Consider the following 27,958-nt stretch of genomic DNA (forward strand, 5'->3'; position numbering starts at 1 on the left):
AAAGTACTTCATTGTTACGTAACATTAAAGGCACACACTACGTAATTAAAGTAATCGACATAGAAAGGTGAAAATAATTTATTAATCCATATACCCAGCATTTAAATTAAAAAACAAAACAAAAATATCCAATCATATTTTAGGTATTCGCGGCGCATTTAGCAACTCGCAGCATTGCATCATTTTTCTTTATCAATTTCATTTTTGGTGTTCCGCGAAGCGACCTAAAAAGTGCAAGTGTTCTGTGGCTTGGGGTAGGGGTGGCGGGAGGAAGCCGCCAGCAATCCTCTGGTACTAAATTATCCCCTACGGGATTTGAACCCGCGAATCTAAGCGGGGTAGTCTTAGGTTAGAAATGAAGCGCATTCCTAGGGCTTAGCACGATGCGCCACTCAACGCAAACGTAGTCAGCTGCAGTGCACTGGCTGACATAGATACTAAATACATTAAAATACGTGTATACCCTTCCCCTGGGTGTTGAAATCTCAGGAATGTTCTTTACGGCCTTATATACCTGTATCATGATCGTTCTTTACCAAGAGGTCTAATCTAGAGACAGACTCAAAGTGCTCCAAACGGACCTAAGGTCTCCGCGATCTATTCGTCTACTCAAAATGGCATTAATAAAATTTAAGCAGCAGCAAATACATCTGAGGTATTAAATAGAGTAATTTCAATTCACCCATCAATATTGATCGCTAAGTAACAAATTGTTTTTGTTACGTTCTTATTGTGGGGCTACGTCAACGTCAATAACAGTCCACCTCTTCACGAGCTCCATAACACCAAATATTTGAATGGTCTCGGATAGTTGATCTATAGATCATCAGTTGTTGTCGTCGGTATGCTCTTGTCTTGAGCAGTCAATTATTTACTTCACATAGAACCGTGATTCATCTCGTTGCTGATGTTATGTCTCCGCCGTTTGGTTTGGGCGAAGAAATTACTATATAGTAGGCATCGAACAACGTCACAATATGACCTCTCTTTTAACGACATCGCCCGCACGTTATAGTGAGAAAACTTAAAAGTATTCTTGGCTATGCGCCAGTTAATGAGCTAAGATTTGTACGCCAATGCAGAGAATGCATTGATATAACGCTGAACCTGTACACGCCGTTATTCTTTCATTGAGTTGTAGGATGGTTACATTTTTGATGGCATTCACGTGCGCGTTTACTCGACAAATGTAAACAGACAAATATAATGGAATTGCTGGATTCTTTGTACCAAGCTCTCGTCACTGATGCAAAAATGTGTGATCTGAGCTAAACACCCCTGTCAAGTTTTAAAATAAAAAATGAGTAATTATGCAGTTAGGGTTTTGGGTTAGAACGATTCGAAAATTTGAATTTCCGGCTGAATCTGCATCCCTCACCTTAACTGAATAAGTACTATTTTTATTTAATTCGAGCGTTGGCGGGGTGTTGTTTTGGGGCGGGGCTTGTTACAAAAGATCCTGAGAATATTACTGTGAACTAGGTATTATACTATGAATAAAGCAAATCCAACCGCCATTTGCATTCTGCAACTTTGAGATCACGCGTCAGAAGCATGATCGACTCGTAACGACAGCCTGGAGTAATTAAAGTAATCAGGTAAAAACATTTGATTACCAACAATCAGATAGCTTTTTTCGTCAGATATTTTTGCGCGGGAAGCCACAAGCGACATCGCTTTCAGTCAGTCACAAATGTTCGTGATAGGATAAGATTTGATTTTGTGTAGGATGTATGGATAGGCTGCCTGTTGGGTTAGGACAGCGAGTTCGAAACAATATTCAGGTGAGTTAAATGTTCTTTATACCCATTGTTTTCATTGCTATTATATTGCTTTCATTTTACTATTGTATAAGTGGTAAATTAGAGGTTTTCGGGCCTATACGACTTGGACTTATTAACTAATACAGAAGTCTAGATTGATGGATGATTCTCTTTTGCACCCAACTCACTAACAGCGGGTTCTATCGTTTTCTCACAAATAGGCCAAACTTAAAACCTATATGACAATAGATGAGCTTATCATGAAGAAACTTAAACGTAATACACTTACTTTCAAAACTTTCGCAAATGTAGCGTAAAATCCATGGTTTAATAGAGATTCGCCATAGCCTTTTTACTTTAATATATTATTGTGTATGGATTGGATCTTTGTACAAAGACCCTACCAACGTTCAAAACGAGAATATCGGTTGGAAACCGAAGACTTATCGATCGATAGTTAGGGGATCCCCAAAACAGAAACTGCAGTTTCGATTCATCCGCTCTTGTAACTTGCGCACTGCGCATCGCACACACACACTCGGGTTTCAAAATTCTCTCGCTTTACAAAAATCTAGATCACTATATCAATAATTGATTGATAACTCGCTAATTATACGACATAATTCGCCCAAAATCAATAGGCTTCTGGTCCGAGATAAGTTGCATGCACATGCAAAATCTGGAGCAGATTCAATCTCGCTTTCGTGAGATATCGCGTGCATCTAACAGACACACAGACAGACAAATACCTATCAATATACTTACCGATCTTAAGATCGATAAGTAATAAGAGAATTAGTAATTATCCAGTTTAAGTTAGGAATGCAGATTGCACTGGAAATTCAAATTTTTAAATCATTCCTAACCCCAAATGGATAATTACTAATATGTCATTTTAAAACGTGGCGGGAGCTTTGTGCAAAAGATCCGATAAATTCAGTCCCACTGTCCATTGATTATGCTAGCTACAGTTCTGCGACAATTTATTTATCAATATCTTAACTTTTTTCAGATGAAGAAATATTGAAGGTTAAAGATTCAAACACACGAACTAACGAACGAGGAATATTACGAGTGAATATTATTTGAACATTTTATTTGACGCCTATTGATTCCTGTATACCACTGTTTTTGTTTAAAATGCTAAAAAATTCGATGCGAGCGCACCGCGTCTCTGGTCTTGCGATCAGAGTCAGCATTGTTATGTCACTTATCTGATCATGTGTTTTCTCCCGAAATTGTAAGATTTATATAAAAAAGTCAGACCCACGTTCACGTTTAAAATGCTAAATAGTTCGATGCAAGCCAACATTGGGTGCTCCTGATGTATGCGCACCAAATGTTGCATAACCTGAATCCTAACCAGGTACACAACCCGAGTTCAGGTTGTGCGCCATTTTGGTGCGCATACTTCGGGAGGTCCGAACATTGTTATGCCGCTTTTTTGATCCTGTGCATTCTATCGAAATTGTAAGATTTAGATTTTGCACAAGCTTTCGAAGCAGAAGTCCAAAAAAGTACTATAAATATAGTATCTTATAGAACAATGTGATAATGCTACAAATTACTGATCAGAGGTAATTAATTAGTCATATACTCCATGAAAGAGTTAAATAAATTCATTGAGTATTTTATTGTTATTGTAATATTTGCAATTTGTGCAGTTTGAAGACTACACCTGATATGTTATAGAGTTTATATTTGAAATTTAATGTCAATCGCTGAATAAATTTTATTCGTCTATTCGTCTAAACTTTCTAAATTTTAAATTTTATGAAATTAAATATCGAAATTTACCCGTTACGTATTTTATTAAAACTTACGTATATTTTTATAAGAAAATATTCAGAAAAGAGTCTCACTTTAACAATACAAAATGAGGTACAATATGATACACTAACATATCATTTTAACTAAAGGATGTAAATTTGGTGAAATCAGCGACATAGTTGAAAATGACCTCAATTGAATTACATAGTTGGTTTTTTGTATCTTTAGCATAAGCATAGCTTTGTAGTGTCTCTGTCAAATAACATTTGTGTGAATCAACTACCAGAAAATGGCATAGTTGGCTCCATGAAATTTAGTTTAATTCAAATTTAGAATTGACTTACACAAAATCACGATTTATATATTGATTTTCAGCGTTTTAAAACACTGCTTGAAAGTCGACAGAGCAATTCATCATTGCGCCAAAAGAAATTCGTCAAGTGTCAGATTTTCATCACTGAGTGAGATGGAGGCCTATCAAGTCTGAAGAGCAAGTATGTAATCATATCATTTGAAATCTTTCAATTTACATGTCTATAAATAAATAATATGTTGTATTTTTTTTCGGGAAATCGACAGACAAATTATTGCTTTCAATATTTTGAGTATAATCGCGAAATTAACTATTCTGTACTACAAATTAACTGTAGCAATATCCGGTGAATAATGGCGTAGTCAGTATAGCGCTGCACGTTCAGGGGCTAACTGCTGTGTTGTCCCATCTGCTGTTGTTTCGTTTAATCGTCCAAACCGAAAGACCAATTACTATCTTGTAATGTCAGTTTAGGTAAAGTTCATTGGGTCAGCATAAATAAAAGGCGTTTCATCGCAATAGGGCGTCACGTTGTGATTACTACAAACAGTGAATTTTTTTAAAGTGATACTATAAGTTAATCCAGCAGTGTATATCTGCAGAGATACTGAAAGGATTTGAACTATGCCTCGTTAAGTGCAATTCGGTTAAAACACAACCCCAACTTAATAACCATGCAAATATTAAAACTTATTGTTTACCTTGTTTATCATGGGGTGCCTATATACACACTAATGTGCCTAATTTCCCTGAAATCGTAGTCCTGGCCTTTTTTATTAATCTGATGAGCGTTTTTGCCACAAATGATAATGGTAATCAGACTAATGTCCTAAATTTAACTGTAGCTCATCGTGGTAGTAAACGCTCTGGTAGTAAACAGTTGATAACCATGTCATTGATGTTCCCAACTATACTTCAAACTGAAATCGCCCCAAATTTCCAATAATGATATTATAAGAGTGAGTCATACTGAGTGTATTAGGATAGCCGTTAATCTTACACCTTAAAGAACTCGTGTCCCAACTAAAATTTTCAAAAACAATACTGTGTAAATTATATTCAACCAAGTGTAAACTTTTTTGGTCCATATCCCCTTGATAAAAGTGCTAAGTATTCATATGTTCAGGACTGTTTAAATCTAGAGACATGGAAATATATGTCATATTTTCCCTATTGTTGGTGCGGGTCACGTCGTGACTCAGGGATGGCCAATATCGAATAGTTCACTATTTCGAATACATTCGAAATTATTTTTTTCGAATATGAAATTTCGAATACTTCGCAAATAAAATCCACTAATTGAAGCTAATCTAAATGTATGTAGGAATTTCCATACAATAAGCAATGGAATAACTGCTATCTACAAGTTACAACCTATCTATATTACCAGGCATTTCATATTTGCAGATTATTGCAGTATATATTTTATATACCATGAGTCATGTTAACAGAATTAAATTAATACGACAATAGTGGTATCGATGATAGATTTGAATATTTGCGCAACACAAAATCACCCTAATAAAACGCCCATACTTTCACATACCAACCGTTATCCAAATTATTTGTCGAAAAGCGGGATAAAGTATGAGGTATTTTTCCGACTTGTGACAATTTTTTCTTGAGTACAAAAATACGAATCAAAAATTAATTATATTTGGGAACTTTACCACACATTTTGAGTCCGCAGATCGCCGTTGTATGTTTGAGTAATAATACTTTTATTATTTCATAAATATGAAAATAGGAATCAAAAACTATTTATAATCGGGTAGTTCACCACACATTCTAAGTTTACAGATCGCCGTTGTATTTTGTAAATACGAAAATAGGAATCAAAAATTAATATTAATCGCGAGTTTGCCACACAATTTATGTCCACAGATTGCCGTGATATTGTGCCGAATATAATTAGTTTTGATTCTTATTTTCGTACTCACAAGTCGGAAAAAGAATTTATATTTTATCCCGCTCTTGGGAACTTATTTGGATAATGGTTGCCATTGGTTTGCATTTAAAAGTATGGACTTTTTACTAGGATGATTTTGTACTGCGCAAAATATTCGAATCCATGTTTCCATGACCGATACCACTATTTAAAATGCCTTACCGTGTTAATTTAATTCTATTATCATAACTCAAATGTTGGTAAATTGGGCAGTTTACCACACATTTGAATGCCACAGATCGCCGTTGCAGTTTAGAATTATTAGTTTTATTATTTTGTAAACACAAATCCGAAATGAATTATAATTGGGCAGTTTACCACATATTTCATGTCCACAAATACCCGTTGTATTTGGCATTAATACTTTCATTATTTTATCAATATGAAAATAGGAATCAATATTTAATATTTATTAATATCGGTCAGTTTACCGCACATTTTATGTCCACAGATTGTCGATACAACCATGAGTTACGTTGAGCAGAATTAAATTAATACGGCATGACATTTTTTTTAAATGCCGGTAAATTATTTTGCGCAACAAAAAATCACCCTGGTAAAGGATCGATACTTTTAACTATCGTTATCAGAATTATTTGTCAGAAATTACTTTCTAATAAATCGACTTGTTTTTCCAACTAATAAGTCCACATGGCAAATAGGACGATGTCTATTTTTAGCACTCAAAAAAGGGGTTTTTCCATATAGGCCTCCAATAAGACGGGTAGAAAAAATCGCTAATAATTTTATATGTTTAGAACCAGATCATGTTAGTTTGGTAGAATCATACTCACTGAATTAACTATTTTTAACAATTGAGCTGTAAATTTAAGTTGTGAAGCGGCAATCATTTTGGACAACCTAATAACCGGAATGTTGAAATAATTTTGGAATGTGATAAGTGTACTTCCACTGTACGTCCACGGGTTATTTCACAGCTGTTTTTTCCTGTCCCTGTGGTGTTTTGCTGAATCGGCAAAACGAAAGGGTCACAAATCACTTTATCTTGGTGGCCGTGTTTCTCTTTAAAGTAACGATAACCAGCCTGCGATTAAATATCATGATTGGCAGACCCTAAGACCCAAATATAAGGTTACACAAATCATGCTTGAGAAGACTCATGCGAATAATAAGCTGGCCACATAGAAATAAAAAAACATACTTTCCCAATTTTTCGACGTAATGGAAATGAATTTGTAAATTAAAAGCCTCGTACACGAATGTCGGCAATGTCCACCAACGCAAACGTGCAAATATGTCGCAACACTATGCGACGTACAGTCGCACAGAATATAAACAATCAAAGTGCCGATTCTATTTCATCGTCATTACGTGAGACAGCGTAAAAAGTCGTTTAAAGATTCCCGTAAAACGAAACACCACGTTTACGGCGAAAAGTGGCTACTATTCGGAATTATTCGAAAATCAACCGAAAAGGTATTCGAATACTTTGATATTCGAATACATTCGAATATTCGATTCGTTTTGGACAACCCTGCGTCGTGTTATGCCTAATCACGTGTGAAGAGCTTGATTCATATAAACTCTCGTTTATAATCTCTACTGAATGGTGTTAGTTGGATCGTTTATACGGCACACGCCGTCAATATGAGATATAGTAGTTTCAAAACTCTGGAATTCTTACTTTTTTAATTAGATATTAGAAACTTGGGTGTCGCTGCTCGATAACCAGTTTAAAGATCACTATATACATGAGATCCCACCAAATTGTAAATCTACTATAGTCAGCCTATATATCCGTTGCTAGTAGTCTCAGTAATCAAAATGTCCCATGTTCATAAGTTTTCGAATCTGGAAATATAATTCTTATTTCCTTATCGTTTATTCCGTAGTAATAATCTGTCCTGTTCTTATTTATATATATATATAAATATATGTCTACAATGTCTGTGGCTGAAGTTATTTATTGACCTATATTTTCAGGAAGTTGCTGGGAGGGAAAGACTATAGAGAACTTGAAGGTAAAATATAACACACTAATAAACTATTAACTATTTAAGATTTAGATAATGAGATACAACATAGCACACTGACAGATCATTCAAAATAAGTAATATTTATAATATTGAAAATCTGCAAATAATATAGAATGAATGTAAATGGATATCAGTATGCTACAAGTTGTCGTCTTTGAATCTTCAGAATAAGCATAGCTTATCACAAGGGCGTGGACAATTTATTGAGGGGCGTAAAGGAAAAATTTGTTAGATTTTATCTTTCCCGCCTTATTTTCGATATTTTCCTTTCTTGAATATGTAGCCGTATTTTCAACGTGCTCTTCATGAATATAAATATATTTTATATGATGTGTTGCAATATTATACGTTGAAAAATCATTCCAAAGTAATATTTGTAATTTAGGGGGGAATCTGTGAATAATTTGTCAATGAACTGACAATTAATATTTTCATTTTTATGTATCTAAACTCTAAAGTATAAGCATAGTTTCTCTGTGCTCCTGTCAAATTACATTTTCTGTAACTTATAAACCTCAAACTTAATAATGACGTAGTTCGAACATCTATATATAATTCAAATCAATATCATACAAAATTTACCTACATTTCATTATCTCATATAAATTTCAGCTTTCTGAAACACATCTTGAAAGAGGGAAAGACAATTCATCATTATATCTAAAGACATGCGGGGTTATTCGTCCGATTATGCATCACTGAGAGAGGTGGCTGCCTCGAGTCTAAAGAGCAAGTATGTTATTAAAATCTTTTGAATCTTTCTAATTTACATTCATCACCACTATTCACGGATCCCCACTGTTGTGTTCTTAAGTTCCTTTTATTTGTCAGAAATACACGAGTATAGACGTCGTAGCAACACCCTTTATTGACCAACTCAAACCATCGACTGGCCGGGAACTCCGGCCAAGGACATAACGTGTTAAGTAAATCGCATGAGTAGTCATGCGATTTATGACGTAATAAATACACCACATCACCTCCCTCCTAAAACTAAGAATTGTTAGTAACATGATTTAAAGCTGACAATGATATAAAATGACGTAGTAACCACAAAGTTCTACATTAAAACAATTTAAAATTGAAATCTATCTGGTCTCCTTCTCTGCCGAAGTGGATAACGTCGTTCCATGTCAGTTGTCGACTTTGGAGTTGGTGTCGGATTCTGCGATTCGTCTGTTTCCGGTGTCTGATCGATGGGAGAGTTCGGTGGTGATAACTCTATGTTTGGAGACGGCACTGGACTTTTGGATACTGCACTGTCTGTTGCATCTAGATCCTTACTTGCAGGCTCGTCACGTTCAAAATGATCATCTTCAGATTCAAGCTGTTGCTCTTCATATCTATGTTCTTGCTCGATCTTCAAGTCAGATTTAATAATCTGGTCTATATGCCTCTTCCAACTAACATTTGGAGCAACACTGACCATATAAGTCAGTGGACCTATTATTTTTGTTATTTCACCACGTTTCCATTTCGAATTCCCACGGTAATCTCTAACGAGGACTGTTTCACCAACGCTAAATGATCGCAGAGTTTTGTTACTCTTCGTCCGCACTGTATATTGTTTTTTCTCAACACGATTACGAATGTTAGGTTTGATCAAGTCCAAAATAGTACGAAGACGTCGTTTACAGAATAATACAGACGGTGCCTCACCCGTTGTGCAATGAGGAGTATTTCGATGTCGAATTTGTTGGCATCATTAACTGAGCGCATAGCGCGCTTGAACGTTTGTACAAATCGCTCGGCAGCGCCGTTAGATGCTGGATGATAAGGTGCAGATTTCTTATGCTTGATGCCATTTGCTTTCAAAAAGTTCGCAAATTCATGTGAAGAAAATTGAGGCCCATTGTCACTCACAAGATATTCCGGTAAACCATATCTAGCAAAAAGACTTCTTATGACACGGATAGTACTATTGGCGTTAGTTGACGACATTTTAATAACTTCCGGCCATTTTGAATATGCATCTACTACTATTAAAAACATCGCCCCCTTGAATGGCCCGGCAAAATCTACATGGACTCGAATCCATGGTGCTTGGGGCCACTCCCAGTGGTGTAGAGGAGCTTTCGAAGGTTCATTTTGCTGCATTTGGCAGTCATTGCAATTTTTAATCATATTTTCTATGTCTTTGTCTAATCCTGGCCACCAGAAATAACTTCGAGCCAAAGATTTCATTTTCACAATTCCAACATGACCATCATGCAATTCTTTTAACAAACGTGATCTCAGAGAATTTGGTATGATTACTCTTGAACCCCACATCAAACAACCATCATGTGCCGTTATTTCACGTTTATGAAAATAGTAGGGCTTGATACTGGGTTTTTGTGACTGGAACAACGACCACCCTTTCATTACAGAGTCATATACTTCCATTAAATCAGCGTCACAACAAGTTTGATTTCTAACCTGTTTGCACGTTATCGGCAGAGAGTCACAAATGGCAAAGCTGTTTACTGTAGCATCGGTAATATCGTCTTCAGTTTCGTTCTCTTGTGCTTGAAGCGGCATTCTAGATAACCCATCTGCGTTACAGTGTTTTGCCGTTGGTTTAAATTCAATTTCATAGTCCAAACCTGCTAGAAACAAAGCATATCTTTGTAACCTTGCAGCTGTTGTAACAGGGATACCTTTGTTTGGATGGAAAATAGACGTTAGAGGACGGTGATCGGTAACTAGAGTAAATTTCCTTCCACATACGTAACAATAGAACTTTTTGACTCCCCAAATAATTGCAAGGGCCTCTTTCTATATTTGTGAATATTTCCTTTGTGTCTCGGTAAGCGATTTTGAAGCAAAAGCTATGGGACGTTCGGAACCATCTTTCATTACATGAAACATTACCGCCCCGAGACCATACTGTGAAGCATCACATGCCAGTTTTAAAGTTAATGAAGGATCATAATGAGTTAATACAGTGCTCGAGGTCATAAGCTTTTTGGCTTCGAGAAACGCTTTTTCGCAGTATTTAGTCCACTTCCATCTGCATTTTGCCCTGAGCAGACAATTTAAAGGATACAGTACAGATGACAAATTCGGAATAAATCTTTGATAGTAATTAACCATGCCAATAAACGATCTCACTTGACTGACATTTTCCGGCCTCGGTGCGTCACGAATCGCTTTAATTTTAGCATCCGTTTTGTGAAGCCCGTTACAATCAACTTTGTATCCACAGAATTCAACGCTGTTTTTAAAAAATTCAGTTTTGCTTTTATTTACTTTGAGATTATATTGTTGCAAACGCATAAGAAGTTTTTCAATATTGTCCAAATGTTCAATGTTATTATCACCCGTTGTTAACATGTCATCAAGAATACATTTGCTTCTTGGAACCCCGTTTAATATTTGTTCAATTGTTCTTTGCCAAATAGCCGGGGCGGATGCTATGCCAAATGGAAGCCTATTAAACCTATACAATCCCTTATGAGTATTAATTGTCAACAATTCCTTCGACTCCTCTTCAACCTCCATTTGTAAATATGCTTGTTTCAAATCTATTTTGCTAAACTTTTGTCCTCCTGCAAGAGATGTAAAAGGTCATCTATTGTTGGTAATGGATATTGATCTACACAAAGAACAGGATTTACAGTCACTTTAAAATCAGCGCAAAGTCGTATTTTACCGTCTTTCTTAAGAACTGGAACTATTGGAGTAGCCCACTCACTAAAAGTGACTTTGGTAATTATATCATCACGTTCAAGTCTTTCCAATTCCGCTTCAATTTTAGGCCGAAGTGCAAAAGGTACAGGCCTGGGAGGGAAGAATTTAGGTATGGCGCCCTTTTTCAAAACCAGTTTAGCTTTTGTCCCTTTTATACAGCCTACGTCATCAGAAAATACATCACTGTACTTTTTTAACAAATGTTTCAATCGAGTTTTGGTTTCGGGGGAACAGACTGGTTCCTTTGCCTCACGTATATTGAAAATCGTTCTCCAGTCCAATTGAATTTGATGTAACCAATCACGCCCAAACAAACTAGGACCGTTTGTGCTTGCCACGTACAATCTGGATTTACAACTTTGGCCATTAATTTCTATATCGACTTTAAGGACACCCAATGGATATATCTTTTCCCCGGAATAAGTCTTCAAGCAAATTTTTGTATTATTCAAACGAATATGAGACAAATGTGAATCGTAAACATTTTTAGAAATGATAGACACAGCCGATCCGGTATCTAGTTCCATTCTTAGTGTTTTCCCACTGATAATCGGAAAAAGCTTAATTGCACCATTTTTGTTTCTTAAGTACGCTATTTATACGTAAATTACCAACCTCTATAGACGACGAATCCGACGAATCCTCCAAGTTTGGACTATCACTGCTGTCGTTCTCCATAACATTTGCACTTCGTGCTTTATCATTATCGCGTCTGTCATTCCCCGTCCTTTCTCTGGACATCACTGGCTTACGTCGTGTGCAAACCTGTTGAATATGACCTCGGCGGCCGCAGTTAAAACACTGGAAGTTTTTATAACGACAATTTTTGAAATCGTGTGCAGTTTTACCACAGTGCTTACATTTTAAGGTATTAAACCGTTGCTTTCTAGAAAAATGTTGCTCCTTCACCATTGGCATAACACTGCCACTTGATATTTCGGCCACATCCCTGTTGGCCAATTCCATTGACGTTGCAATTTGAAATGCCCTTTGAAGATCTAATTTTTCCCCATCTTTTGCCATTAACCTTTTTCTAGTAGCCTCATCGAGTATACCAAAGATTTATCGATCGCGTATGAAATGGACAATGGACCGAATTTACACCCCTCAGACAATTTTCTTAGCTCTGCTGCATATTCACGAACCCCTTCAGAAAACTTCTGATCTCTTCTGTGAAATGCGAACCGTTCCACAAAAACGGAACGTTTCGGTTTTAAATGATCTTGCAAGGTTTTCTTTATAACATCATATGTTTTGGAACTAGGCAAGTCGGGTGCCAAAAGATTGTGTAGTATTTGGTAGGTTTTAGTAGGCAAGTTTGCAATTAACGTTGGTACCTTTTTTTCATCGGCAATATCATTTGCAATAAAATACTGTTCTAATTGCTCACAATAAAGTGGCCAATCACTCCCATCATATTGAATCATATTCTTAGCCATTTCTTTGATTTACAGGGAATTTGTTGCGCGGTCCCGCATATAAACAATAACAGTGTCTCACCAACGTCTTTGCACATATAAACAATAACAGTGTCTCACCAACGTCTTTGCACATATAAACAATAACAGTGTCTCACCAACGTCTTTGCAATCGCTCTAACTTTACGATTCATCAACCTGTGTGTATCACATCCTCGTCGCCAGTTTGTTGTGTTCTTAAGTTCCTTTTATTTGTCAGAAATACACGAGTATAGACGTCTAGCAACACCCTTTATTGACCAACTCAAACCATCGACTGGCCGGGAACTCCGGCCAGGGACATAACGTGTTAAGTAAATCGCATGAGTAGTCATGCGATTTATGACGTAATAAATACACCACACCCACAATCAATTTTAAAATTGGTATCTATTACTATTCCTAAATAAGTTAAAATTACTTAAATGCTAAACATTTTAATAGGCTTAATACCAGGTGAATTTGCAACCCAATTTCTTAATTGAAAACCGGCATTATAAAATATTAAAACTAAAATCTAAAACGGAAGATATCACCATAAGTTTTGTTCTAGCAGTCTCACAGCAGATTGAAAACGCTTTTCAGACATTGTAAATTTGTGTTATGTTAAGATTTCTTTAAAATGTATACCATATAGGAACTGAAATGGAAACATAGTAAATTGTTTGCGCGATGTACCTTTTGTCTATTTTGAAACATTTTTTTTTGCAATATTTTAAATTACAGTCGTTCGTATTTTGTCGATATCTTTAAAATAATTTTGAGTGCCGAAAAAACAAATCAAATTTGATTAACTTCAAATTACGATTCCAGTCTACTTATAGTTGGCAGTTTGGGACGTATTTCGTGCAATTTTCAAATAGTGATTTTTCATTTATTAAATAATCGTAAAAGTTTTCCCGACTAAAATTCGAGTAACGAAGAACACAAATAAATTACTATGACAAGATATTTTGAATGCTCGCACCGGCTATGAATTGAATATTTTACTCGAGAGACAACTTTTTATATCCGGCGATCTTACTTATATATAATGTCACATTTGAATTTGCGCTCGTTGTCATATTTCGACACTACTGATGTCAAATTTTATTAGTGTTATTACTTCTTTGGACAGTCACAAAATTGGACAAGTCAGTATTTTATTAAGTAATCGGAGCGCCTAAGTTTCTCCCACGGAGCACTTTGAGAACCTATGCCTTAGTAGACCAGGGAAGAAATTTTCGAAAAAGTGTTTGAAGTATCGTTGTACATGTTTAATAGCTGAGTTTTAGGCGGAATATTGTACAATTTTAGCATCTCTTTGAAAATTAGCTGTTTTCATCTAATAATTAAATATTCACTCCAGCTCACTATATTAAGATTTTGTGTCAACGCTTCCGAGTGGCCAAAAACTTAATATGGATACGCATTATCGCAAATTTACCTTATGTCCAGGCTTGTCCATGGGAAACGTGCCATGAGATGGGATGGGATAACACACCTTTGTATTTCCCATGGGACGCGTGGGACACGAAAACCATATGATTTTCAGGGAAATGATGGTAAAAATTTTCGTTATGGATTTCGTGTCCATATATTTGAGCATAGCTCTCTTGTTAGTTATAAATAGCAAAACATATTCAGCATTAACAATATACTTCGTGAAAGGGCTGATGGACACATATATAATAGTTATGAATAAAAAGTTAACTAAGTCCGTTTTTTCGGGAAACCTGCTGACAAAGTATTATTTTTATTATATTGAGTATAAGCTCAGCTTCGGTTTGTCTGTCAAATGGAATTTTTTTTGGTAAACCCCCCAAATACTTTATAATATCATGATTCGGACAACTATCGTTTTTTTGTGGCTAATGAGCGAATAAGCCAAGAATGAATTTTAGCAATAAAAAACCGTGTTTTTGTTATATTACCACCCAATATTTGGAATAAAACTTGCATTGCTTTGTTCCAAATTTTGTCAAATTTTCCGTCATTGTTGAGAAGGAACTTTTCCCCTTGTGTTTGTAGTAATACTGTTAGTTTAAGCACCAATGCGCGCTAATAATTTTATATGGCAAAGTCTTTAGAACCGGACCAGTGTTCATTTCTCAGTATCGTTGGCATGAAATTTAATAGTATCAGCAATTATTCACTGGGGCAATGGTTTTCAAAGGGTGGGGCGCGCTTTGCAAAAGAGGCGTAGACAATTTTTGAAAGGGCATGTAGCTAATTAAATCTATTTTTTGTTTGTTGGACTTAATCGTGCATTTTTTGGATATTTACATTCCATCCCCGTATTTTCAAGGTATTTTTGAATGAAACATAATATTTGTTATATGTAGCTTATTGCCAGCTAGTTATTTTTGAGTCGTTGCGAGCATTTTCATAACAAGAGTTACATTGTAATCACCACAATTCGTAAAAATATTTTCATAGCTATACTATACTTATGAAAAAAAATTATACTCAAGATATAAGTACCAGTACTTCTTTATCGATTTCTCCTTGAATCCTCCCTTGAAAACGTCTACCTAACTGCTAGAACAGCATTGTATCAATAATAATATAGAGAGGAAATCATTAATTCTAAAACATTGAAACTCATTTCTATGTATAATGAATTAAATTGAGTACACACTGAGTTTTGCGGATACAAGGATGACTATATACCCTGTGTCATATTTATATGTATATTGCCTTCTTTTATTGATAGCATAGTCATTATTTTCTTTCATAGAATTTATTGATTTAATTTTCTGGGCCAATCTGGCTAAACTTATATATGTAATTTGAAAGTATCATGGTCTATGACCATGGTAGTAACCAGTTAACCGTGTCATTCGTGTTTCAAGCTAGAATTACATTAGCTTTCCAATAACGATGTGATATAAGTAATTCCAACCGAGTGTATCAATGTGAATTCTATACCATTTGGCACTGGTTAACTACGCCATGCAAGCCCCGAACTAAAATATCGTTTCAAGTGGCGATACTGTAACGCAGTGGTTCTCAAACTTCTTCGTATTGTGACACCCTCCAAAAAATATGCTCAAGTTGCGACTTTTCATGGAAACCGTATTAAACCGTACCTTCCAATAAAGGACCTTTTTTGCAATGAGTTTTATTTAAACGATCAAAGTAAACTAAACCAAAGTCAGTGAAATTGCATTTAATGGAATGGGAATACTTGCGTCTTTTTACAACTGTTACTAAACCTTGGTAAGAATTGTGAGAGCCGCACGCATTTCTCTCTCAACATTTACTCGAGATCGATATTTTGTTCGTATTACGACCATGGTCGCAAATCTTGCTTCACATGAATACGAAATCGCAAAAGGGATCAGAGTGCGCAACGCTTTTTTTTTACCAATGAAGGATGATCCTTATTGAAGAAAATCCAAATTTCTTTTTACATCGATTTCGTTTAAAAACGACGAAGAAAAGCAGCAATGTTTTGTTGAAGCAAGATTTTGGCCAGTGAAACATGTTATCTAATAAGCCCAAACGGCATTTAGTATCATCGCATCCCCAGTTGCAACAAAAATCACGGAATTTTTCTACTTGAACGATCCAAAGTCATGTAGCCTACGTCGTACTTGCGTTTTTAGCCTTTTCTTGTTTAGTATCATTTTCACGCTTGTATTATTACTTTTTCTACGTGCCGCAAAAGAGATTCCGCAAAAAAAAAATTTACGACGCCCACTTTGAAAACCACTGCTGTAACGTATCAATATAGCCGTAAATCCTATTGGTAATAGTTCGTTCATGTTCATAACTGTCTGAATCTAGAAATATATTTCCTATTGGTAATAGTTCGTTCATGTTCATAACTTTTTGAATCTATAAATATATTTCCTATTGCTATATCGTTGATTGCAGGTACTAATATGTTAGGTTATTACGTGTATACATATATATAAATGATCCAATAGAATAAATACACGGATTTGTCTATATTTCTTATGTTTTATTTATATGGGTATTACTTTATTGATAACATGGTTCTTAATATTCTGTGTAGAATTCACTTGTTTTTTTCCACAAAATAGTATCATACTATATAAAAGAATCCGACTAAGCGCAGAAATGTATCTGTAAATTATCATGGCCTATATCAGTGGTTCCTAAACTTTTTATTCGCAGTAATATATACCCACCCAGTTTACAAAAACATTCGAGGTCAGAAACGAATATAATACAGAACAAATAAACAAGGTAAATCATAGTTTATAGTGTTTTTTTCAATGAGATATATAAGCTTATTGGTCTTCCAGAGAGTATTTTTTTTTAATTTTTGGTGACATTTTCGTCAGCCACAATCTCAACTCACCCCGTTTACTAATTGAATGGCGAGGTCGTAAATGAAAGAATCCAGGTTTCTGCCTTCTGTCTTTTTTGCATGGTTTGTCAAATTATGAGAGATTTTCATTAAAAAGATACATCTTTATAAAAATCACGTATCGATGCATTTCTCAAATATAACATATGGATTTTATTTCCTCATTTCATTGCATTTCAAGGAGCTCCATTTAAATTAAATATTTTCTGCGCTATTGAACCCCTGCCCATTGCAGCGTGTTCTCATTCGTCGTATTATATTTAAATTGTAGGCTCGTTAAACGATTAACTCTTCACTAAATTATCAGGTTATAATATAATTATAACCGCCCACTTTGGGAATCCCTGGTTTATACCACCTGGTAGTAAACAGTTAATACCTATGCCATTCATGTTCCAATCCAGAATCGCAATAAATTTTCAATACTGGTAATATTGGAGTGAGTCTAATCAAGTACATTAATATAACCGTGAATCTTACTACCTTCGATACTGGTTAACCATGTAATTTGTGTCCCAAACTGAAATTTTCAATAAGGATAATATATAAATTAGGCCAATTGTACACCCGACTTATACTTCCCTTGGTAGTCCTAGTAACCAACAACCATACAATTCATATTGATAAGTGTTCGAAGCAGGCAATCGATGGTAGTCCAAGTAACCATACGATTCATATTGATAAGTGTTCGAAGCTGGCATTCCTTGGTAGTCCAAGTAACCATACGGTTCATATTGGTAAGTGTTTGAAGCCGGCAATCCTTGGTAGTCCAAGTAACCATACGATTCATATTTATGAATGTTCGAAGTAGGTTGATAGGTGTTCGAAGCTGGCAATATTCCTAATGCGCTGTTATTAGGTGCGAGTATTCATATCTTATATTCATGCGTGTATGTAATATGTATGACGCTTTATTTATTATTGCAAATATTACGACTCTAAAATCGTTTATCATGAGGTACCAAAGCTAACATGTCCTTATCATTCTGCATACCATGAACCATTTTTTTTTTATCTTGAAACCCGTTTTCACCAGAGGGTATTAATGTAGTTGTTAATCCCCTCTCCCAAAATTCGTGTCCTAAAATTAAATTTCCTATGATATACTATAGCCGCAAATACCTTATAACCAGTATAGACCTTCATTGGTAGTGTTCCTAGAACCCATGCCCCTCATGTCCATAAGTTTTCAAATCTAGAACTATATTCCCTATTTCTTCATAGTTTATATTTCGAGTATTAATATGTTATGTTCTTATAATGAATGTAGAATGTCTACAATCCCTGTGGCTAATTTAGAGGACCTCAATATTAGGTGAATATAACGCACAATGCCTGTGGTACACAAACATTTTAAGCCGTTCAAGTTTGGAATATCTAGCGTCTCGTGTAAATTACTTGTATATCTATCAATAAATAATATCTGCAATTTTTTCGGGAAATCTGTTGACAAAGTATTATTTTTATTATATTGAGTATAAGCTCAGCTTTGGTTTGTCTGTCAAATGGAATTTATGTCCTGTATAATATCATGATTCGGACAACTATCGTTTTTTTCTGGCTAATAAGTAATTCCAACCGAGTGTATCAATGTGAATTCTATACGATTTGGCATTGGTTAACTACGCCATGCAAGCCCCAAAATAAAATATCGTTTCCAGTGGCGATACTGTAACGCAGCAAATCAGCAAATAATTTTATTGAAACGAAAAATTAATATTTTTATTTTTTTTAACTTCTAGTATAAGCTTAGCTACTCTGTGTCCATGTTAATTACAGCTCCAAAGATTGATAAGGACATAGTTTAAAAGACTATGTTTTTAACCAAATCTCTTTTCTGTATTTCTGTTAAATAGCATTTTTGTGATTTAAATACCTTGATAGTGTCTTAGGTCAACGAAATTTAGTTTCACCTAAAATTAGATGGACTCGGTATACACATTAACATAACATTGGATTGATTTTTTTTTATGTATTTTTAATATAAGTTTACCTTTGCTTTACCTCTGCCAAACAGCACTTTTTGTGATTTATAAATCCCAAACTTGATAATGAAACTATATATTTATTTTCAGTTTTCTAAAACACTGCTTGAAAGAGTCATTGCATCAAACAGAATCGACATTGTTAATAGTCTGGTGCATCATGGAGTGAGATTGACGCCTATATAGTCTAAAAAGTAAAGAGCAAGTATATATGTAATCTTATAATCTTTCAATTCATATTTTGTCACGTATAAACTGATATATATATCATGTTCAATCCCGCTAGTCAGGAAGAGCTGCAAATATTTCAATTATCGCACAAGATGTCCAAAATATTATCCATTGGGAACCACTCTATTAGACCGTTTTCCTTTATCAATTTTACCCTTTCATTTTTGTTTCGCGAGGCGAGATAAAAAGTGTAAAAGTTCCGTGGCCGAAAAAGTTTGGGAAACGCTGGTCTAGAACAGTAGTTTTTTTTTACCTGGGTTCAATCGAATTTTTGGTGTTCGTTGGAGCTGTTCCAGGGGTTCGACGAGGGTCCTTCAAATTAACACAGTTTTATATTATGGCACTTTTCTATCACATCGTCTACAAATTATGCAAATTTAGCTACAGTTCATCTCAGATATTAGAACTTACACGTTCAACAACTAATAAATTAGCGATCAGTAGAGGTTGCGCGAGACTAACTCCCAATCCTTTCTCTAGTGTTTCTCTGTTGTGTAAATGTGTTTAACATTTATCAATGTGTTCTAGGCTCAGATCTTGATAGCCAGGGTCCTTTTAATGTGATTCTTTTAAAGGCGTTGAATTCTTTTTAGTATTGCTTTTTAGTATTGCTCTTTTCTTGTGGTAGTTGTCGAGTCCGGAGTTTGGCAGGATCCATTCGGATACAGAAGTCACGCGAAAAGACTAATATAACGATCAGTAGAGGTTGCGCGAGACTAACTCCCAATCCTTCCTCTATGCCTTTGCGCTAGTGGATCCGCATGCATGTAATGCAAGGATGCTGTAGCAAGAATAAAATACCATACTATGCAATTCAAGAGTCTGTGCTGTGCACACCAACACAAATATATTTCTGTAACGTTTCGTCTGACCAAAATCAGACTTCCTCAAAAATCAGACAAGCAGTTTACAACAATGACAAGAAAAGAGCAATCATGCAGTTTAAATATGGCGATAAATAAATTTGTTTGAAATTAATTGTGACCAAACAATGAAAAAACGAGAATCGGTTGGAAACCGAAGACTTATCGATCGATAGTTAGGGGATCCCCCAAAACAGAAACTGCAGATTCATCCGCTCTTGTAACTTGCGCACTGCGCATCGCACATACACACTCGGCGGGTTTCAAAATTCTCTCGCTTTACAAAAATCTAGATCACTATATCAATAATTGATTGATAACTCGCTAATTATACGACATAATTCGCCCAAAATCAATAGGCTTCTGGTCCGAGATAAGATGAATGCACATGCAAAATCTGGAGCAGATTCAATCTCGCTTTCGTGAGATATCGCGTGCATCTAACAGACACACAGACAGACAGACATACAGACAAATACCTATCAATATACTTACCGATCTTAAGATCGATAAGTAACAATTATTGATATTCAGAAACAGATTGCGAAATAAAAAAATGCGATCGGTTCCCAGCATGGAATAATTGTTCCGCGGCGTGCTTGATTTCACAATAAGTTTTACTAGAACATTTATCAATGTGTTCTAGGCTCCGATCTTGATAGGATCTTGATCTTGATAGATCTTGATAGGAAAGGTCTGAGCCTAGAATGATTTTTCAATTCTGATTTTTTTTCGCCAAGTTAGATCGAAACAGCTAGCGAGTCCGATCGAACGCTAGAATACGCGTGTCTCAGCAGTCTTTGGAGTCTAAAAAGCGTTTCAAGGTACGGATGCTTGCCATCTATGATACAGAAAAATCTATTTTTTTTTCTTTTTAAAAGAAGGGAGGGTGGGTCGACCCGCAAAACCACCCCCGGGCTACGCCACTGTGCAGTGGTTAGTTCACGGGCAGGTGTGCAGTTTTAGCCGGTATGCAATAAATTTTTCTGCTTTGTTAATATTCCAATTCCAATATATCCAATTCATATCTAAATTATCAAATTACATTTTCTGTCATTCATAAACCTAAAACTTGAAATAGTTCATATAGTTCACATAATGACATAGTTCGAAAAATTATTAGTACATTCACATTTTTACCCCCCAGCCGAAATTAAATCAAAATAATTAATTATTTTTTTGAAATTAATCACATTGAGCCACCACAACTTTTTGTTGAATCAAGTTTTTTTATATTAGTGCTCGATTTAATGAAATATACAAATTTTCCCCCGCTATTGTGTTTCATTCTCAATTTCGTTTGCACTGTATATTAAATATTTAAGTATATTACCACAGTAGAATATGTTTCTTTGGAAAAATGAGATTTCGGAAAACACCACCGCTCGCTTTAAAATAACAAATTAATAGTTGTTCAGCTTGGGTTATATGGTTCGGGTTAGGAATGATTTGAAAATTTAAAATCTGCATTCGGGTGTTTTTTTTTTGAAGTTGATGCTTCCATTGGATTGAATTTAAATCTGCCATTAACTTAACTCAATCTACCCGCCCTCCATTTGAGCTAAATCTCATCGGAAAACTTGATTAGGGCGCTTTGTGCCAGACGCTTCCCGATACGCGTGTGCCTTTTGCTCAGCCGTGTCGCGTTGAAAATGAGAGAAATTTTTTATTTATTTATTTATTTTTTTTGGTTTGGTTTTGGTACCGCTCTGATAAATACAAGCGAAATCGACTCGACAACAAAGTCTCTCACGAAAGTAAAAATTACGTCACCGTTCTGGCAAGCCCAAACCTCGCTTTTGAAGCAAATTCAAGCAAATTCAAACAAATTCAAGCAAAAATATTCAATTAACAAAGGGCGCATGTTTTCGTGAGTAATTTCGAGCGAGCGCATATAATGTTTGTTATTATTGTGCGGGTAATGATTACTAGCTTATATACGCGCTGAAAACGATTGCTCGCTAGCTCAAATTACTTTCTTTCAAGTAATAACATATTCCTCTGTATATTTCTAACTTTGAAATACTTACAGACATAAAACTCGGAGAATTCAAAATATGATAAAGAGAAATTACGTGCTACCGTGGCCACAAACAATCGGACAAGCATATATCATGCTTGAAAACGACGCAAAAGTTTCTTATTGCTTTTGTTTTGATTTACTCTTTTGACTTAGTGCACGATGAGACGTATACGTAAAGGATATTAACTCTTCCTCAACAAACATATTAGGGTCACATTTTTATGAGCACCTAAGTGCTTTCCCGGCATAACAAATTAGTAGTTGTTCAGCTTGGGTTCGGGTTAGGAATGATTCAAAAATTTGAAATCTTATTCAGGGATGTGTTTTTTTTTTTCTGAAATTAATTCTTCCATTGAATTGAATTTAGATCTGTCGTAACTTAAATGCCCGACTCAGATTTGTGTTTGGTGAATTTGAATTTTTATTTAAATAGAAAAAAATTCTGATAAATAATAATTTATTTCTAAGTCATTGTCGCATGGATGTCTTAGCCGTACAAAAATACATTGGAAAATGCCCAATGATGTTTATTATTCTTACTTAAGTAAAACAGTAAAGATGGAAAGTATTAATGTTAAGCTAAATATTGGAGAAATGCTTGATCAGATGTTTGAAAGCCATGCACAACAACAGATTCATAAAAAAGCCCAATTTATTGGTGCAAATATTTGACTGAAAACATATTAATTGAAAGCGAAAGTTTTTCGGATTTTGTCTCCATTAGTAAATTCATTAGAACCGTTAAGTTTTAATGTCAGACACGACATAATTTTGGTGGTAAAAATGTGAATCAAACAGCTGGGGTGTACAAATTATAATACAGGAATAATAATACATACATTCATATAGTTTTTGATTGTTATCAAATTGTTGTGTTTGATTATTACTCGATCTGTTTATCCTGGGTTTGTGCGCTTGATATTCCAACGGTTGATGTTTTTGACTCCTTTTCAAAAGGTGCAGTCCGTCTGTCGGGTATCTAATGTAGCAAAGAAATGTGATTTCTTGTGATTGGTTGCTAAATCTTTTGAAGGCTACAATGTTGAATATTTGACGCTTACACTGGATATTCATATTTTTGAGCGCATAGAAAACTGTTCCAAACATGCTGGCAGGCCAGAAAATATCCAATTTAGACTGCACACATGCCGAGTCATATTAATTAAGCCCTCGCTTAATCGTTTGTTCTTCTATTTTAGCTGATCCTCTGCTAATAAGTGGACATTTAAAAACTTGTTTGGGTATACCAAGGACATGCCACTATAATGTCGTATTACCATACATTTCTTCAAATAGCCGCGTTTTCATTACTTTAACTTGTTTCTAATTTCAATGTTGGATAGTGTTAGATTAATTTTAGGTTAAAACACGTCCAACTAACTGTTAACTGAAGGCGCTTATATTCACCCAATATGCTGGATAATGCCTCTGCTACACTGGTTAAACTTGTGCGTGCACTGAAAAATATACACAAAAGGAAACTGATTCATAATTTAAAGCCGAGATAAAATAATGATTATGAGACGGAATGTGCTTGGGCGCTAAACTGTGTTTGGAAAGACTAAAGTTTTGGAGTTGGATAGTTTTAAATTTCGCCGACGGAAATGCTTTGCTTTTATTCATTCCGTATCACATTAATGAAATTTGAAGCGTCAAAAAATAAATAAAAATACGCTTGTTGCGTAAATGAACCTTGTTGGTTGTAATTGTGACAAAATTATACTACTTTGAGCATTTGAAAAAATAAAAATGCGGATTCTACTTGCTTTCATGCAGAGGAAAATATGGAATACATGTGAAGAAGAAAAATGTCTGTCCATTCCACATTTTGTTCTGTAGCTCCTTGCGTTTCAGACTTATTCATTTTTTGTTGTTGTCAAGATCGTTTTTGATTTTACAGTTTTTTTTCTCTTGGTTTTAAAAAGACCATTTATTGTGAATGTTTACACGCATTTTCTACTTGAGTCTCTTGCTTATCGTTTGTTCTCCTTTTCCCCCTAATAAGAGGTCATCTATGAACTTGTCCTGGAATCACGATGCCATGAAAATATAATGTAATTGTAACTTACGGGTCGTCTTCTGATAGTCTCGTTTTTATTACTTCAACTTGGTTCCAATTTTAATGCTCGATTCAAATTAGAATATTTTCAAGTTGAAACACGTCCAAATATTAACAGCTAAACTAACACGAGGGCAGCTAAACTAACACAAATTGCTAGGTTCATTTTGCAATAATATCGTCTGGCTTGAATATTAATTTTTTAACGAATGTTCATATAACTATCGTGTATTGTTTACTTGTTTTATTTCATTATTAATTGAGGTATATTGGCTTTTCATTAATTTCGATTTCGGGTTAGAGTGGTTAAATGAGTGTTCTACCTTCTGCTTAAAACAAACATCAATGTCGTTATACAGTCAGTGCTGGTCAAAACTAAATTGAAAGGCTTTCTGTAAAAGGTATCGGGCATCGGTGATAATATTTGGTATCGGTATTCGTATTGATATCGGCTAAATGTAGACTGATATTTCCACGATAAGTAACTTTTTGATCAATTCCAGAATGTTTTTAAAAAGTAGCTCGAAATACTGATATGAAAATTATTTTTTGCTTTTCACGGTATTAGCCTCGTTAAGTATGAGCAATGCTGTTTCCCAACCGCGCAAATAGAAACGGGAATAGGATTATGACCTGATTTTAGCCATTTATCAGCCCAACTAATTTGGCTATTTTTGCAGCCCATTTTTTATATTGACATTTTTAACATTACATGGAAATTATGAGGAAATATATCAAACGGGAATTTTTAGATTTGTAAAATACAAAATACGACGTTATAATGGCATAAAATTCTGCGCACGCAACTCGATGTATCAGTTAGATAGAGTGAGTAAACATTTATTTATTTTACCCCCCCCCCACAGTAGCCAAACCCGATGAGTTTTTTAACCGAACACCGATATTATTAGCGTCAGTGCGCAATGTATTTAAACCAAAAAACGTATCAGGATTCGAATAATAATTTCTTATTATCTGAAATATGTCTCTTTCAATCTGAAAAATTGTGTGGCATGAATAATGCTTGTAAACTGTTACTTCAACTAATTTGGACTGCACACTTGAAATAATAATTACATAGCATGTAAATGTCGGCAATTTCTGCTTTAAAATATTGATATCGGCGTTTTATCGTTGTTGTCGGATCGGTATCGGCGACAAGTGGTATCGGTACATCTCTCTTGTTGGAATCTCTAGTATAATGTAATGGACGTTAATGTTATGTTTAAAATAGACATCCATCCCATGCGTTATTGTATCAAATGATATGTTGTAAAACAATGTACTCTTTTACTGCAAACATTAAAAACTCGTATGAGATCGAATAGCATCCCTTATTATGCCACAATAGCATGTAATTGGTTACACATACTAATAGTAAGATTCATTTCCTCAGCTACAGACAAAGTTTAATTGTTTTATTCCGTATATATGTTTGATCCGAGGTTATTTTGAAAGTTATCGGCCATCGTACTTTTGGTGAATGACCGTTCATAGACTACTCCCTTTAAGGCAATTTAATCTCCTGTTCGTGGGACGAAAATAAACATGTTGACGTAAACAAAATCTTGTATCGTCTTGTCTTCTCATATTCTTGTTTGTTTATTATTACTTCGGTATTTCGGATCATTGCAAGTCGGCTATTTAAGAGTTAATGCTCGCATTAGAAGTTTGTCGTTTAAGTAGTGTTAATTTAATTGCCGTAATAAACGGATTGTTTGCTTGTTTTATATTTTGGTTAAATAGGTTCATTCATATTACATAAATTATTAATGTTGCTATTGTTTGCATCTTTTGAAATTAAGTATGTTGTCGACATACTTCGACGTCAGGTTGGACGTAAACTTTAGCAACCCTATACATCTACAATATGCGTTTCGACCTCTACAATAATCATTTTTATCACCACACTATTGTCGTATTTCATCTCATATTATTCGTCTCTCGTACATTGTTCATGTAGATTGGATATTTCATTGCCAGTAATGGACTACAATCATATTCAAAGTGGTGGAGTTGTTAATATTGTGAAACTAGAAGGTTATAAGTATGTGGGAGTTGATGACGCGCAGCGTCACCGCCCAACACGTTATAGGGGCCTTGTAGAGCCTCATCATACGTAATAAGTTTCTTATAATTTACTTCCTCCACTATAAAAAGGCATAATAACTAAATGTATATATATTATTACAGGATTACTCAATTATGAAACTTGACGACTCTTTCTGTTTTTCAAAAGAAAATGAAACTCAATTATTCAAATAGGAAGAAGAGTTTTATTGAAGATAACTAAGATGTGCTAGCCACCAAATGCGTTGAGTCCACACACAAGACTTTGATATAGAAAAATTGACTGTTGGTTTGAAACTGTATCCCATTGTCATACGTACTTTGCAATCGTATGCATGTGCACTGATTACCAATATGTGGTCGCAAACAAATGCACTGGGCAGTACACACGAATGTATTTATATCAAATAAGACTGTTGTTTAAAACTATACCAAAATGCCATACACACTGTAAAAGGATTATAAGCGGAAGTTCAACATGGCTCGACCCATGAAGAACTATTTATGTAATTTGAATAATTGCAAACAAATTCTTGATTATATATTCATTAATGAATTGAATAATAGCTCAGAAAACTAAATACAATTGTTATTTGTATTTTAACACCCTGTAATGCAATCGTTTATTTGATGTCCTGGTATGAAAAAATTTAAATATTTCTTTCGTTTTACGTTATACTTATATTTTTATTACTGTTATCGTATATTACTGATTTATTATTTATATTATTGTTTTTCACTGATATTGTATATTTTTTAATAAGCTTTTCTTGAAAATATGCTACTTCCGTGTTTGGCTATCTTATTTGTTATAATCATTATTTTCTATAGTATTTTTAGATATTTTTTAACAGGAAAACAAGATATCGTGAAGACAAAGGAAAAGTATTGACAGGGATTGCCATGGCTTTTTTTTTTAAATATTTGTTTCGTTATAGATAAATTTAGACCCATTCCCGCCATTAGGAAAAATAGGGTTTTTATTAGGCTTAGATATTTTTAATGTTATTTTAGCTTCTCAGACACAGAACTATGAAGGGACCTGGAAAAATTAAGAAAAGACGGATACAAGAAAAATCTACAAATTACATGTAAATATCTTTACTAATTTTATTAGGCTTAGATATTGTTAATATTATCTTAGCTTCTCAGGCACGGAATTTTGAAGGCACTGAAGAAAATGAAAAAAGAGGGAACCAGAGACAAATCTTAAATACCGGTAAATATGTTATTATTATTATTGAATATTTATTAATAAAGCTTTTTTTGATAATATGCTGTATCCATATTTATCTATTTTATTTGTCATAATCATTATTTTCTCTTCTATTTTAGAGATATTTTCAACAGGAAACAAGATAATGTGACACCGACAAAAGAAGAAAAGTATTAACAGGGATCGCCATGGCTTTTTTACCATAAACATTTTATTTGTTATAGATAGATTTAGACCCATTCCCGCCATTAGGAAAAATAGGGTTTTTAT

General features: G+C 34.7%; 1 long non-coding RNA gene across 1 annotated transcript; it reads left to right on the plus strand.

Annotated features, from left to right (window-relative positions):
- Positions 1 to 1,627: 1,627 nt before the first annotated feature.
- On the plus strand, positions 1,628 to 27,583 carry LOC144425249 (uncharacterized). The gene is made up of 7 exons (XR_013477402.1): positions 1,628 to 1,784; positions 2,776 to 2,837; positions 3,909 to 4,027; positions 7,739 to 7,776; positions 8,404 to 8,524; positions 19,317 to 19,420; positions 26,596 to 27,583. It is a non-coding gene; the product is annotated as an uncharacterized LOC144425249 (long non-coding RNA).
- Positions 27,584 to 27,958: the final 375 nt, after the last annotated feature.

Source organism: Styela clava, chromosome 7 (genome assembly GCF_964204865.1).
Source record: "Styela clava chromosome 7, kaStyClav1.hap1.2, whole genome shotgun sequence".
Taxonomy (NCBI): Eukaryota; Metazoa; Chordata; class Ascidiacea; order Stolidobranchia; family Styelidae; genus Styela; species Styela clava.